The sequence below is a fragment of the Sitophilus oryzae genome, unplaced genomic scaffold (assembly GCF_002938485.1).
Source record: "Sitophilus oryzae breed Bouriz unplaced genomic scaffold, Soryzae_2.0 scaffold_1059_pilon_pilon, whole genome shotgun sequence".
NCBI lineage: Eukaryota > Metazoa > Arthropoda > Insecta > Coleoptera > Curculionidae > Sitophilus > Sitophilus oryzae.
In genome coordinates this window covers 317274-329990 of record NW_022145681.1, presented here as the reverse complement: position 1 = coordinate 329990, position 12717 = coordinate 317274, and the positions used below count along the sequence as shown (strand labels likewise).

The 12717-nt window shown below is 33.3% G+C and overlaps 1 protein-coding gene across 1 annotated transcript in view; it reads right to left on the bottom strand.

Annotated features, from left to right (window-relative positions):
• The window catches only part of LOC115876530 (lachesin-like), a 502686-nt gene extending 490663 nt beyond the window's left edge, over positions 1 to 12023 (bottom strand). Inside the window, exon 1 of the mRNA XM_030892346.1 lies at positions 11845 to 12023. The gene's annotated coding sequence lies outside the window, so the exon portion shown is untranslated. The remainder of the gene's footprint in view (positions 1 to 11844) is intronic.
• Positions 12024 to 12717: the final 694 nt, after the last annotated feature.

The following is a 12717-nucleotide window of genomic DNA, read 5'->3' as shown; positions in this document are numbered from 1 at the left end:
CTTCAATTAAAACCCAAACATCCACACTGCAAAAAGCAAAACAACATGACCAGATTAAACGTACGGAGTCTAACGAACAACGACACCACCAACGCCCTCCGGGAAGCCATCAGAGAAGCACTTCCACCGATAACCTCAATCTCCGAAGCTGAACAAGGCTGGACACAATTGAGGGATGCGATTTATAATAGGTACCAGCGAAGAAATACTGAGAAAATCCAACAAAAAGAAACAACCAGACTGGTTTAACGAAAATCAACCACATATACAGGCTTTGTTGGAACAAAAGCATAAAGCACATCAAGCAGTCACTGCAAATCCACACAATCCAAGGCTGGTGGACAACTTTAAAGCGGCCAACAACACGCTTCGAAGAAACCTGCGCCAACTAAAGGATAACTGGTGGTCACAAAAATCAAATAAGATTCAAGAGTACGCCGCACGACCATCGTAACCGACCATCACGACCATTATAAATTCTTCGAGGCTGTAAAAGAAGTATACGACCCAACTAAGAACGTAAGCTGCGCAATCAAGGCACAAAACGGTGAACTTCTAAAAGAGGAAGAGCAAATCAGAAATCGCTGGAAAGAGCATTACAGCGATATTCTTAACCAAGACAATATTTAAAAATCTATAAGTGTGCAAGCAAAGAACTTATTGGTCATCTTAAGGCTCTCTTCGATGTCATATGGGAAAGCGGAGAGGTACCTCAGGACTTTCGCAACGCGAATATAGTAAATATATTTAAGAACAAAGGATTTAAGAACATCAGATTGCGGAAACTACAGAGGAATTTCACTACTGATAATCGGAGGTAAAGTTCTCGCAAAAATTATGTCAAACCGCCTTCACCCACATATAGAAAAAATCCTCCCAGAATCGCAAACGGGCTTTCGCACTAACCGTGGAACCGTTGATTCCATATTCTCCGTCCGCCAACTCCAGGAAAAAGTAAAAGAACAGCAGAGTAAACTTTTTGTTGCATTCATCGACCTAACGAAAGCGTTCGACTCTGTAAACAGAGATGCACTTTGGGCAATTATGCAAAAGTTTGGAGTGCCCAACAAATTTCTTAGTGTGTGTAAAAGCCTCCATAACAACAACAAGTCGAGAGTGTCACATCATGGATCACTTAGCGATCCCTTCCTGACAAATACAGAAGTTAGGCAGGGATGTGTCCTAGCTCCTCTCCTATTCAACATATTCATGGCAGCGCTCTCTATTATAGTGGATAGCAAACTGCAGGAAAGAGGAATGGGTGTTAGATACAGGTATGACGGAGGTCTGTTCAACATAAAAAGACTCAGGGCAAAAACACGAATAAAATTCATCAAAGAACTTCAATACGCTGATGACTGCGCTCTAGTTGCAAATACGTTACAGCAATTACAGGAAATGCTGAACACATATACCTGGGCATACGAGACTTTGGGCCTTAAACTGAACATTGATAAAACAAAAAGCATGTGCACTCCCCAGGAAAATCATAACAGCCCTATAAAAATCGGAGAAGAACTATTGGAATATGTATCGGAATTTAATTACCTCGGCAGTTTGATTTCGGAAAAGGCAAATATCGACTCTGAAATTCAGCACAGAATCAGCAGCGCTTCAAGAATATTCTGGAAATTAAAAGACAGGGTTTTCTACAATCATGACTTGAGCACAAAAACAAAACTTGGAGTGTATCGAGCAGTAATAATCCCCACCATGTTATATGGAAGCGAAACCTGGGTGCCGTACCGCCGCGCCGGCACACGAGCGCATTAAACAAGTTGCAACAGAGACACCTTAGACAACTTTGGGAAATCAAATGGGTACCATGTCTCAAATGTAGTCCTTAAAAAAGCAAGCTGCGAGAGTGCTGAAGTCATGATTACTAAATCTCGCTTAAGATGGGCTGGCCACGTATGCAGGATGCAAGAAAACCGCCTACCGAAATCTCTTCTTTACGGTGAACTTGTAGAGGGTAAGAGGAAACCGGGTGGACAACTCACAAGATACAAGGATGCTGTTCATGAAAACTTAAAGGGGATAAGTATGCAGCATCATTGGGAGGAAGCAGCGCACAATAGAACGCAATGGAGGAGAATTGTAAATTCAGTTATTATTAACTTGTCGTTATCGACAACCAAAAAGTAAAGAGACAACAAAGTAATGAGATTTTTGAATGTCCGGAGTGCGGAAGAGAGATAACATCACGTATCGGACTTTTCAGTCACAGAAAAGCTCATGACAGGAAACGCCCTGCGTAACCATCTTTTGTGATGCGTGTCAAATACTCGTTAGCGAGTAATGGCAGTAGTAGTAGTAGTTATTTCAGCAACCATGGAAAAATGAATTATACATTCTAAAGGCTTTTTTCTGTGTAGAATGCAGTGGCGTAGTCAGACTTTTTTCGAAAAAATATTTTTTGAGATATTAACTATACTTATGTTTTTTTAAATAGAACCCCCTGTATATTTTTAAATTTTCTTATTCAGCTTGGCATGGGCTTCTCGAAAATATATATTTCAATTTTTTCTTAGAATATCCACTTAATAGATATAGTAGGCCGCGCCGAGTAACAAAGTAAACGGTTGTCATGGTGATCGGAACATACCTTTGATGGATGCGGGACATTTTATTTCAACAGATTGAAGTGTGTGTATTTTAAATAATAAAAAAATGAGAAAATTTGAAAATTTTGAGAAATATAATATGTTAGAATGTTATATTGAGTCTAACAAACAAGCAAATGGCAGCTGATTTATATTTTGAGCGGTATCCAGAGCGCGAGCAACCAAACCCAGCCATGTTTAAAAGTTTAGAAGATAGTTTTATCAATTTTGGATCTTTTCAAAAACCGCGTCCGAAAAATTATCAGAAAAGAGATGAAGAAAATCAATATATTAATGTCCTCGGAGCAGGGAACACTAGATCCAACAACATCAAGTAGAGCTATTGAAATGCTGTGCAAAGAACCCAAATCAATGCAGAGACTGCAGTATCAAAATTTGAATATTTCTCACGGTTTCCTAGATACCCTATAGAAACAACCAAAATGGTCCACCCTGTACAACGAAAATAGATTTTCAATGTACAATTTAAAAATAGATTTATTATTTAAAAAAATAATTGGTTTTACCTCTACTCAGAAAGGTTATGAATGTGATCTAAAAATAATTTTATATTTTTTTCTTTTTATTCTTGGCTTTAGGTCGTTGGGGTTGCAAAGATATTACTGGATTTTGTTCATTATTTTATTTTTATCGACGACGTTTCGACAGTATACATATGTCTTTTTCAAGTCTCTTGAACGTAGATTCCTACAGAATTAAAATTATTAAAAACTGGACAAAAGCACAATAACACATATTAAAACTATTATTTTAATTATTTAGGGACATCACACTTAAGTATACAGCACGTATTTTCTTGCAGACCGTTTTGTATAAAACATTTCAATGTTTCAATATTGAAACGATGAATATGAAGTTTGGTACGACTGACATCGGAGGTGGTGAACCAGTCTCCGTAAAACCGTCTCAGATTCTGGATTTTGTCAAGCACTGAGACTATATGATCAGTTATAACTAAGTAGATTTTTTTTAGAATTTAGAATGAGTGGGAGGGGGGTTAATCACTGCGACCTTACAGATCCATTGTGTCCCCTTTTCTTGAGTCATAACTCATCATACAGTCCCAGGGCTCTGACAAAAGCCAGTATCTGGGACGGTTTTATAGAGGGTAGTTCTCCATCTCCAATATCAGTCGTACCAAAATTCATGGCACGAATGGTTGTCGTCTCGGCGCACTCAGTGATGAGGCGTACTGGTGTTTCCCCATCTTCCCCACAGAATCTGCATTCGCCGTTTCTTCTTAGTTTCAATCTACTGAGGTGTTCATTGAGGAGACAGTGTCCTGTTAAAAACCCCGTGACAATCCGAAGATTGTTCTTACTTAAACCCAGGAAGATCTGTGATTTTTCTTGATCATAAGCCCTATAACTAAGTAGCAAAAACATCTTTGACTTCTATTTTTGAGAACACGAATTGGAGTAGAAACGAATTATTATCGTATTTTTTTGAGCTAAGTAACAACAGTGCTGCATTTAAAAGGAAATTTCACCAGTCGACAGTAGATAAAACCTCCCTCAAAGCTACACTTTCGCTTATTTTCTAATATAACCTTAGTAATAAGGCATTTATGAAAACGGTTATGAAGAGTGTATTTAGATTAACAGTACAAAGGGGTCCTGTTATGGATATATCAGGGACCATCAACAAGTTTTAAATTACTTTAATTAAAATCCTTGGTTTATTTAAGAGCATTATCTTCGAATTTAGTATCTCTTCTAACTTTGACCGTATGCTGAAGACTTTAAATAGTCCATTAGTAAAATATGAAGTGTATTAACTAAGAACGGCATTACTAAACCTAGGTGGGTATTCTCTAAGCTGATAAAAATTAACTCTAACTTTAATCAATCGCAACACTAACGTATCGCAAAAATACAGAGACATGGAAAATTATTGAAATTTACAAAAAAAATTTTGCTTTAATCTTATCGTACTTAACTTATCGTACCATAAATACAGTAAATTAAAAATAGAAATAATACTGTACAGAGATACGAAAGGAGGCGAAAAATGCAAAATTTCAAATACAGTATTTCAGTATTTCAGGAACTAAAAGGGCTAGGACAATTCTGTGTGTAGCATCTGTAGTTTCAGAGTTAAACGAGAAACACAAGAAAATGGGACATACTGTACTTAAGAGTCCTTACTACAGCGTAGAGTATTAAAAAAATCCAGAAATAATAAAAAGTTATTTTTCGTAAAATGCCACTGCGTATATTCTAAACAAAATCCAGCTGGTCAGTGGCATTTATTAATATTAATTATAAATGTATTGTTTATACTTTTTTGCCAAAATAGCCTATACTGATTATTTTTAATAAACTACCTAATTATATGAAATCCTGTCGGCAAGAGAGAGTCTTGGGTCGGTATTTACAGGTCTAGGAGAGCCAATCGTGGCAAGTCTAGGATCGATATGGCAATCTTATAAGTCAGAGAAAAAAATGCCAAATATTTATTATCTAACTAGTTAACCCGACGTTTGATTTCATGCGCTTAGAAAAATATATGTTTTTTTTTTCTTTATTCAGCACATCTTATTGATATTACTGAGTGCATTGACTGTACTCTTCGTACACCCAAAAATCGGCACCCAAAGACAGACCATTCCGACCGTGTATGAACAACAAAGCAATGAACATGATAATGCATAAGCCTGCAACTCAAACAGTACAAGTCCTACACTTGTTAAAATATATGTGGCAGTTGTAGCTTTTTCATAATACAACTGATCTTGTAACTACCCGTGCTGCTCTGGTAAGTACGGAACTTTTTGTACACTTGTAGTTTGTTTCCATAACACAATAGTCTGTCGATAATTATGCCGTCAAGTGATTCGGAGAGTGATGATGAAAATGCTCGTGCAGTGTATCGGTATCGGACCTAACTATGTCATGTTGACAGACTGGGAATTTGTGGAGAGGTTCCGACTCAATCGAGAAAAGTTCTTCTTCAAAACATAGGCCCAGCAATTGCGAATCAAACGATTCGATGGTATGGCTTGTCACCATTGCAGAAACTGATTATTGTTCTACATTGGCTTGGGAACGGAGGGCAATACCACGGGGTATGTGACATGCATGGTGTGTCAAAAATGACCGTCTGTTGTTCACGAAGTTGTTGCTGCTGTAAACGAAATAAAATTTAATGCCGTAATTCGATGGCCCGACAATACAGCGCAGCTGATACAACGCTGTCATAATTTGGCAGGATTTCCTGAAGTTTGTGGAGCTGTAGATGGAACCATCATAAATATCGATGACCCCGCGAATAACGAACCTGCTTACGTCGACCGCCATGGAAAGCATTCAATTAATTGCATGGCTGTATGTGGTCCAGACATTTTTATTATATAAGTTCAAATAGGTCAGGAAGTGTGCACGATGTGCGTGTACTTCGTAACAGTTCACTATTTCGCGGAATGGAAAACTTTGCTTTGGTGCTTTGATTTTAAATACACTTGTAGCAACGGCATATACACGTGTAGAATATTTTACTGGTAGCTACAAGTGTACCAAATAATATAGTGTTACAGGAATCCGAGGTACTTGTAGGTATAAGCAAATTACTAATAACTTGTAGACTAGTTACAATTGTAAGCATTGTGTTATAAGCCCCAGGTGTTGGGAGCTCAATAGCATACTATTTACTCTTTTTGTTTATAAAATACTAAAAGTGAAAAAAAAAATAAAATAGGCAAATGATATTTTATAAAAGTAAAAACCTATTTTTTGTAGTTTGTTTTTTTCATTTCAATATAGAATTCTAATGCGACGTCAATATGACATTACGAAAATAGTCACCAAAACCATCTCCTTATTTGAAAAATAACATCAAAATATAATGTTTGTTGTTGTTAAATTGTTCGTAGCAAATTCATTTCGGTCTAAAAAATTAACCAAGGCATTGATATGCGCCAAAAAATAAAATGCTCAGAAGACATGCTTCTGATCGAAAAATACATATTTAAATAAGAACAAATATAAATAAATACAAAATTTACCCGCCAAATTATTGCATAAGGTGTTTTAAACTTAAGGTACAACAACAACCCTTTGATTAACTCTGTATAATGAGCCAAATTTAAAAGTATATAAAGAAATGTGTTTACACAATAAAGTTGATATATTTACAAATAATTTGAGAAAACTCATGAAAATAGGACTAAAAATAAAAAAAATATAACACTTTAAATATGACGACAAATTTTTCCGTTGCGTTTTTTTTGCATCTCCAGTGTACATTGACGAATACATCATATTAGATATTTCAGTTTCTAAGTGCTTTCTTCTCGCTGCCATCATACTAAAAGAACATTTAACAAATGTTACTTCATTTATAAGGCATGACAAGATAAAAAGAATGCTTCTTCCAAGCGATTTGTTTATCCGATTTTTCATTCCTGCAAAAATATTAATAACCCACGTATATTTCCCGCAAGACGTTTACAAATGAGTTAAACCAGGTACACAAATCTTATGCATTTGCCTTGACAAGCGACAACTCAGAAAATTCTACATGCAAAATAGGCATACATTATATAAAATGTACCAGTCGGGGGAAAAAATATATGTATACGAGAGAAAATTCAAGCGAAAGAAATTTAAACTAACTTACTTGTCTATGAGTGCTTGCATTTCAAATAAGATATTTTTGAATATGATATTGTGTTATATATTTTAATAAATGTCCTATATAAAGGTAATATATAAAATAAACTTTATTATTTTTATTAGTATTCGGTATTTTATTAATTTATTTCGAAAATCGACAACTATGAAACTATGATCCCTTCCCCGACACAAACGGTACATTGTGAAACCGGAAATTGTAGAGAGAAACAAGCCCTATAACATAGGATACAACATTTTAATGAAAACAGTGCTTTCCATAAAATCAATAAAATGAAAGATATACGAAATAATATACATGTACTGATTTCTTTCGAAAATCGACAACTATGAAACTATGAACCCTTCCCGAACACAAACGATACATTGTGAAACAGGAAATTGTAGAGAGAAACAAGCCCTATAACATAGGATACAACATTTTAATGAACAATAAATATTAATTTTACAAATTTATTTTTGCGCTTAATTTTTTGTATATAATAAAATGTTCGCCCGCTGGGTTGCAAATGCGGTTGTGCCTCGAGCAATAAACAGGAGTGAGGAGAAAATAAATTATTTTTTTATTTGTTAATTATTATTTTACTTTAAATTTAAATATTACTGAATATTTTTTTAAACTAATTAAAACATCTAAAACTGCCCGAATGAATTGACAACCCATTTAAATATAAAACATTTATGAGTCCTTCAAGCCGAATTACGAAACATTTTACAAAAAAAAAATAAAGTTTAGAAACAAAGCGCCAAATCAAATGCAATATGTTTTTTAACCTGCTGACTGACTTAATTTTTAACTTCTAAAGTCACTTCAGAAGTTATCTTTTAATATTAATATTTTTTTCACTATACCTATATTACTTATTATTTGGGACTACTTTAATCAATCTACTGAGTATACAAACACTTATTAATTAATTAATGTAATTAAGGAACACCCTGTATATACAGGGCGGTCCGTATTCCGAAAACTTCGGCAGCATATTCTGCAGATAAAAATAAGTAAAAAAGTTCGTATAAATATATGTTCTAATAATAATAATAGCTCCCGTATATAGCGTTTAACGCCTTGGGAGTAGCAAGGTACAGCTTGCTATACTAGAGCCATTCGGTATACAAGGAAGGTAATGTGGCTAGCACTACGCTTCAACCGCCTATTATTACCTCAGAATTGTAAATCCCAAGTACTCATTTAAGGCTGAGTCGACCTAGGTACCCAAACTATTTTTATTTTAATAAAAATAGTCGGCTGATGAAATGCCGGGTGTGGGAATCGAACCCACACCTTGAGATTGGTAGACGAGAGCCTGTACCTCTACGCCACCGGGCACCGGGCAAATGTCTGTTCTAAAATGCTTAGTTTCGGAGGTACAGGGTGTAGAAGTTTCATTTTTATTTCGATTTTTTCCAAATAATTTCTGAACTAACGTCAATATTTGGATGAAAATTGCTTTCTGGGAGTTTTGATTTGCTTGGACTTGAGAAATTTGACATTGAAAATATGACTCCTACTTGCAGAGTGCACCACATACATGTTTTGAACTGGTTTGAAGTGTAATATTTTTTCGTCCGTACCTATATAAAACATCTGAGTAAAAAAATATGAATTTACGATGTTTTTTACTTAAAAAAATATCTTGGTAAAAATCGCTACGAGTGATGGTTCTCGAGATATTTGGAATCGGAATTATCAATACCCGTCATCGTTGACATTAATTAAACATGTTGACTAAATAGTTATCAGACTAAGATAAAAAAATTTGAAATGTTTTTGTGCCAACAGAAACTGTTTTATCATCATTTTTTTAAAGAAAATTTTATGATTAATTTAAAAAAATAAAAAGTTCTCAAATTTATTATTTCAGTCAAATAACTATCTACTCAACATATTTATTTTTTATCAATAACGACATGTATTAACTATTTCCATTCCAAATATCTTGAACGATATGCTGAGAACGGTTGTGAAATGGGAAATGTATATTTTTTCACTTAGTAGTTTTATACAGGTTACGGACGAGAAAAGTTATTACTCTTCAAAACTGTTAAAACACATGTGAGGTGGCGCCCCCTACAAATAGGAGTCAAGGAAGCTGACATCAAAATCAAACTTCTCATGTCAATAAACTCACAGACGCCAATTTTCATCAAAATATTGACGTTATTTCAGAAATTATTTGGAAAAAATCGAAATAAAAATTAAACTTCTGCACTCTGTATCTCTCAAACTAAGCATTTTAGGACACACATTTATACGAACTTTTTTACTTATTTTCATCTGCAGAATATGTCGCCAAAGTTTCGGACCACCCTGTATACTGTTTTTATGCAAGTAGTACAATAAAATTATAGTTATTAATAAGTTTATAAAGTATTATATATTATTTATAAGTTTATTATTAATTAGTATTATTTTGCTTTCGACGACAGAAAGAGATTAACTTTCCGAAACGTTAAGCATTTTTTTCTTTGTTAGGCAAATTTGTATAACTGTAAACATAACTTCTGACAAGTAGTTTCCGTTTGGCTTTAGCGCAGAAGTGTTTACAAAAAATAACTATTTTATTTTGTAGAGTTTCTTGCAGTGCAGTGGCGAAATACCCATATAGGATTTTTTTGGAAAGATGAATCCGCCACATAGATATAGACATTTTTTAAAATTATAGTCTACAATAATTACAAAAGCAAAGCCATATATTTTACTTGGATATTTTGTTTCCAATAGGTTTTCGATATCCACAAAAATCAGAATAGTAGTATTAGTGGAATGTTTCTATTATTCAGAAATAAGTTATGACTTTGTTACGATAATTTATAGTTGTGTGTAAAAATTAAATTGAATGAAAATACATAACTATATGTATTCATTTTGTAATTATAATAAGATTTGTTTTCGATCAAACGTATCTATGTCTATAAAATGTCTAAATAGAAATACAACTATAAAACTTTACATTTAGACATTTTAAATACTGATTCTTTATATATTTTTTCTTATTTTTGGATCTAACGACTTTAGGAGATATACCCCCTAAAACGTTAAGAATTGTTTGGTTAAATAATTGTCTTTACAAGCAAAAATCCACTGACAAGTTAGTTCCCATTCGATTCTAACGCAGTGGCATTTAACGAAAAATATTTTTTTTGTTTTTTTAGATTTTTCTTTCAGTTGCTATACACCCACACTATTCTTCAAGAAATGAACCAGCGACAAAGATATAGAGATTTATTAAAAAGATAATTTTTTGCATTTTCTGTTTTCTCGATGCAAAACTGAGGACAACAACTATAACTACTAAAAAAACAAAATTTGTTTTGTATTGTAATATATATATTTGTTTATTTTTAATCACAATAACGGGTGTGTACAATAGTGTTAAGAACGGTTTGAGAATAAAAGTATCTTATTATCTTCCAAATAATACAAATCACAATGAAATAAATGCCTTTTGCAGTTATAAAATACTCTTCATATAATGATGTAGATGTTATTATTTTGAAAATTATTACGTAGTTGCTAAAAACTTCAAGGAAAAGTTCGTAAAAAATATTTTTAATTTTATCATAAAATGACACGTACTTTCTTAAGAAATTGACCACTCCAAATTCATTGCTTCAAATTATGACAGATCCAAATGTCAACGGATATAATATTTTAAACATACTAGAACAAACATAGGACATCAGTCCAAAACTGTATTTGTTGTATGCTTTGCCAGACAGCACAAAAATAAACTTTAGTGCACATAAAAAACAAACTTTAGTGCACATAAAAGAGTACTCTTTGACTGTTTTGATATAGTATTCTACTTTTTGTAAAAGTTAAAAGACTATCGATCTTAAGAATCGTTAATAAGTATCGTTAATCATTAAAAGACTATCGCCACTCAAACAGAAGTCTTCAAAAAATAACAGTCCCTCTTTACTACCTAACTTACAAAAAACATTAAATATATTTTTTAAATGTACAGAAGGTATATTCCATACTCAATAACATTATACATAAACTATTATAGTTTCGTTATCTCATTTTTTTATACAATACCGAGATTTTAAAGATAACAACGTTAGAACAATATAGACCAAGCATTATTTTCCAATCTAAAATTAACACAGAAGTCAAAAGTGGTCTAAAGTAAATAAATTTTATACCTTTAGCATTAGAATTAATTTAACTCCATTTAAATCTGCCCTTTACTAAAAGGTAAATGTATCAAAATAACTTTAAAAATATGTGTGTGGAAAACATATTATGTTGTCAACACAAATTTTTAATAATTAAATTTATTATATATGCATTATAACGCTTAATTAGCTGCTACTGATGTAAATAAATTTGTCTTGGTATGATTATCTTAAGATTTCTCAAGAAAATAAATAAGTGTGTACCGTATATTAATAAATTACGGAGAACACTGTAACAAAGCAACAGTTATTTATGTATAGATATAGCTGTTCATTCCAGAGCAAATTGTGTTTTATGTAATATCTACATTACAGAAGGAATTAAATAAAGTTACCTTTTTTACAGTTCAATCAGTATTACACAAATTATTAATTATTTATAAACTCAAAAACCGGACACTTACTTGACACAAACACAAACTAAAAAGTGGTCTTACACTCTAAATTTTAGAACAGACCGAACAAAATATCTATATGTATTTTCCCAAAATGGCAATAGAAAGTCACTGTAATATTTATCCGGATTAGGCTCGCAAACGTAAACGTACGCTCCGAGTGGTTTCATAAAATCTGGAAACACGTGGAATCGTCGACGCGCAAGGAAAGCGTTCGAGAACTGAGCGTTTGTCGCACTGGATCGAGTCCTTATTACAGTTTTCGGAAGCTTATAACGAGGCTCATGCGCTTTACAATATTAAAAAAGATTCAACATGTATTTTTTGAAGTTATATATTATTTGTAAAACACTTTATTGATATTAGTAAAGATATTTCTTTAGGTCAGAGGCTCCTCTTCCTTATTTATTCTTGATTTTATATATTATGCCTTTAAAGGTATAAATATAATATATTAAATAAAATTATACACAGGCTCTTGTCTACCAATCTCTAGGTAGTGGGTTCGAATCAAACACCCGGCATTTCATCAGCCGACTATTTTTATTAAAAAATAAAAAATTGTTTGGGTACCTAGGTCGACTCAGCCTTAAATGAGTACTTGGGATTCACAATCCTGAGATAATAATAGGCGGTTGAAGCGTAGTGCTAGCCATATTACCTTCTTTGTATACCGAACGGCTCTAGAATGGCAAGCTGTACATTGCTACTCCCAAGGCGTTAAACACTATATACGGGAGCTATTATTATTATAAATAAAATTATATAAGGATTCTTGCCACTTAACTGCTGATATAGAAATTTAATTCTTCGCTGTGTTTGTCATAATATGGATCAACCTGTTCTCAATACCGGTTTCGGAGCCCTACTCCATCATCAGGT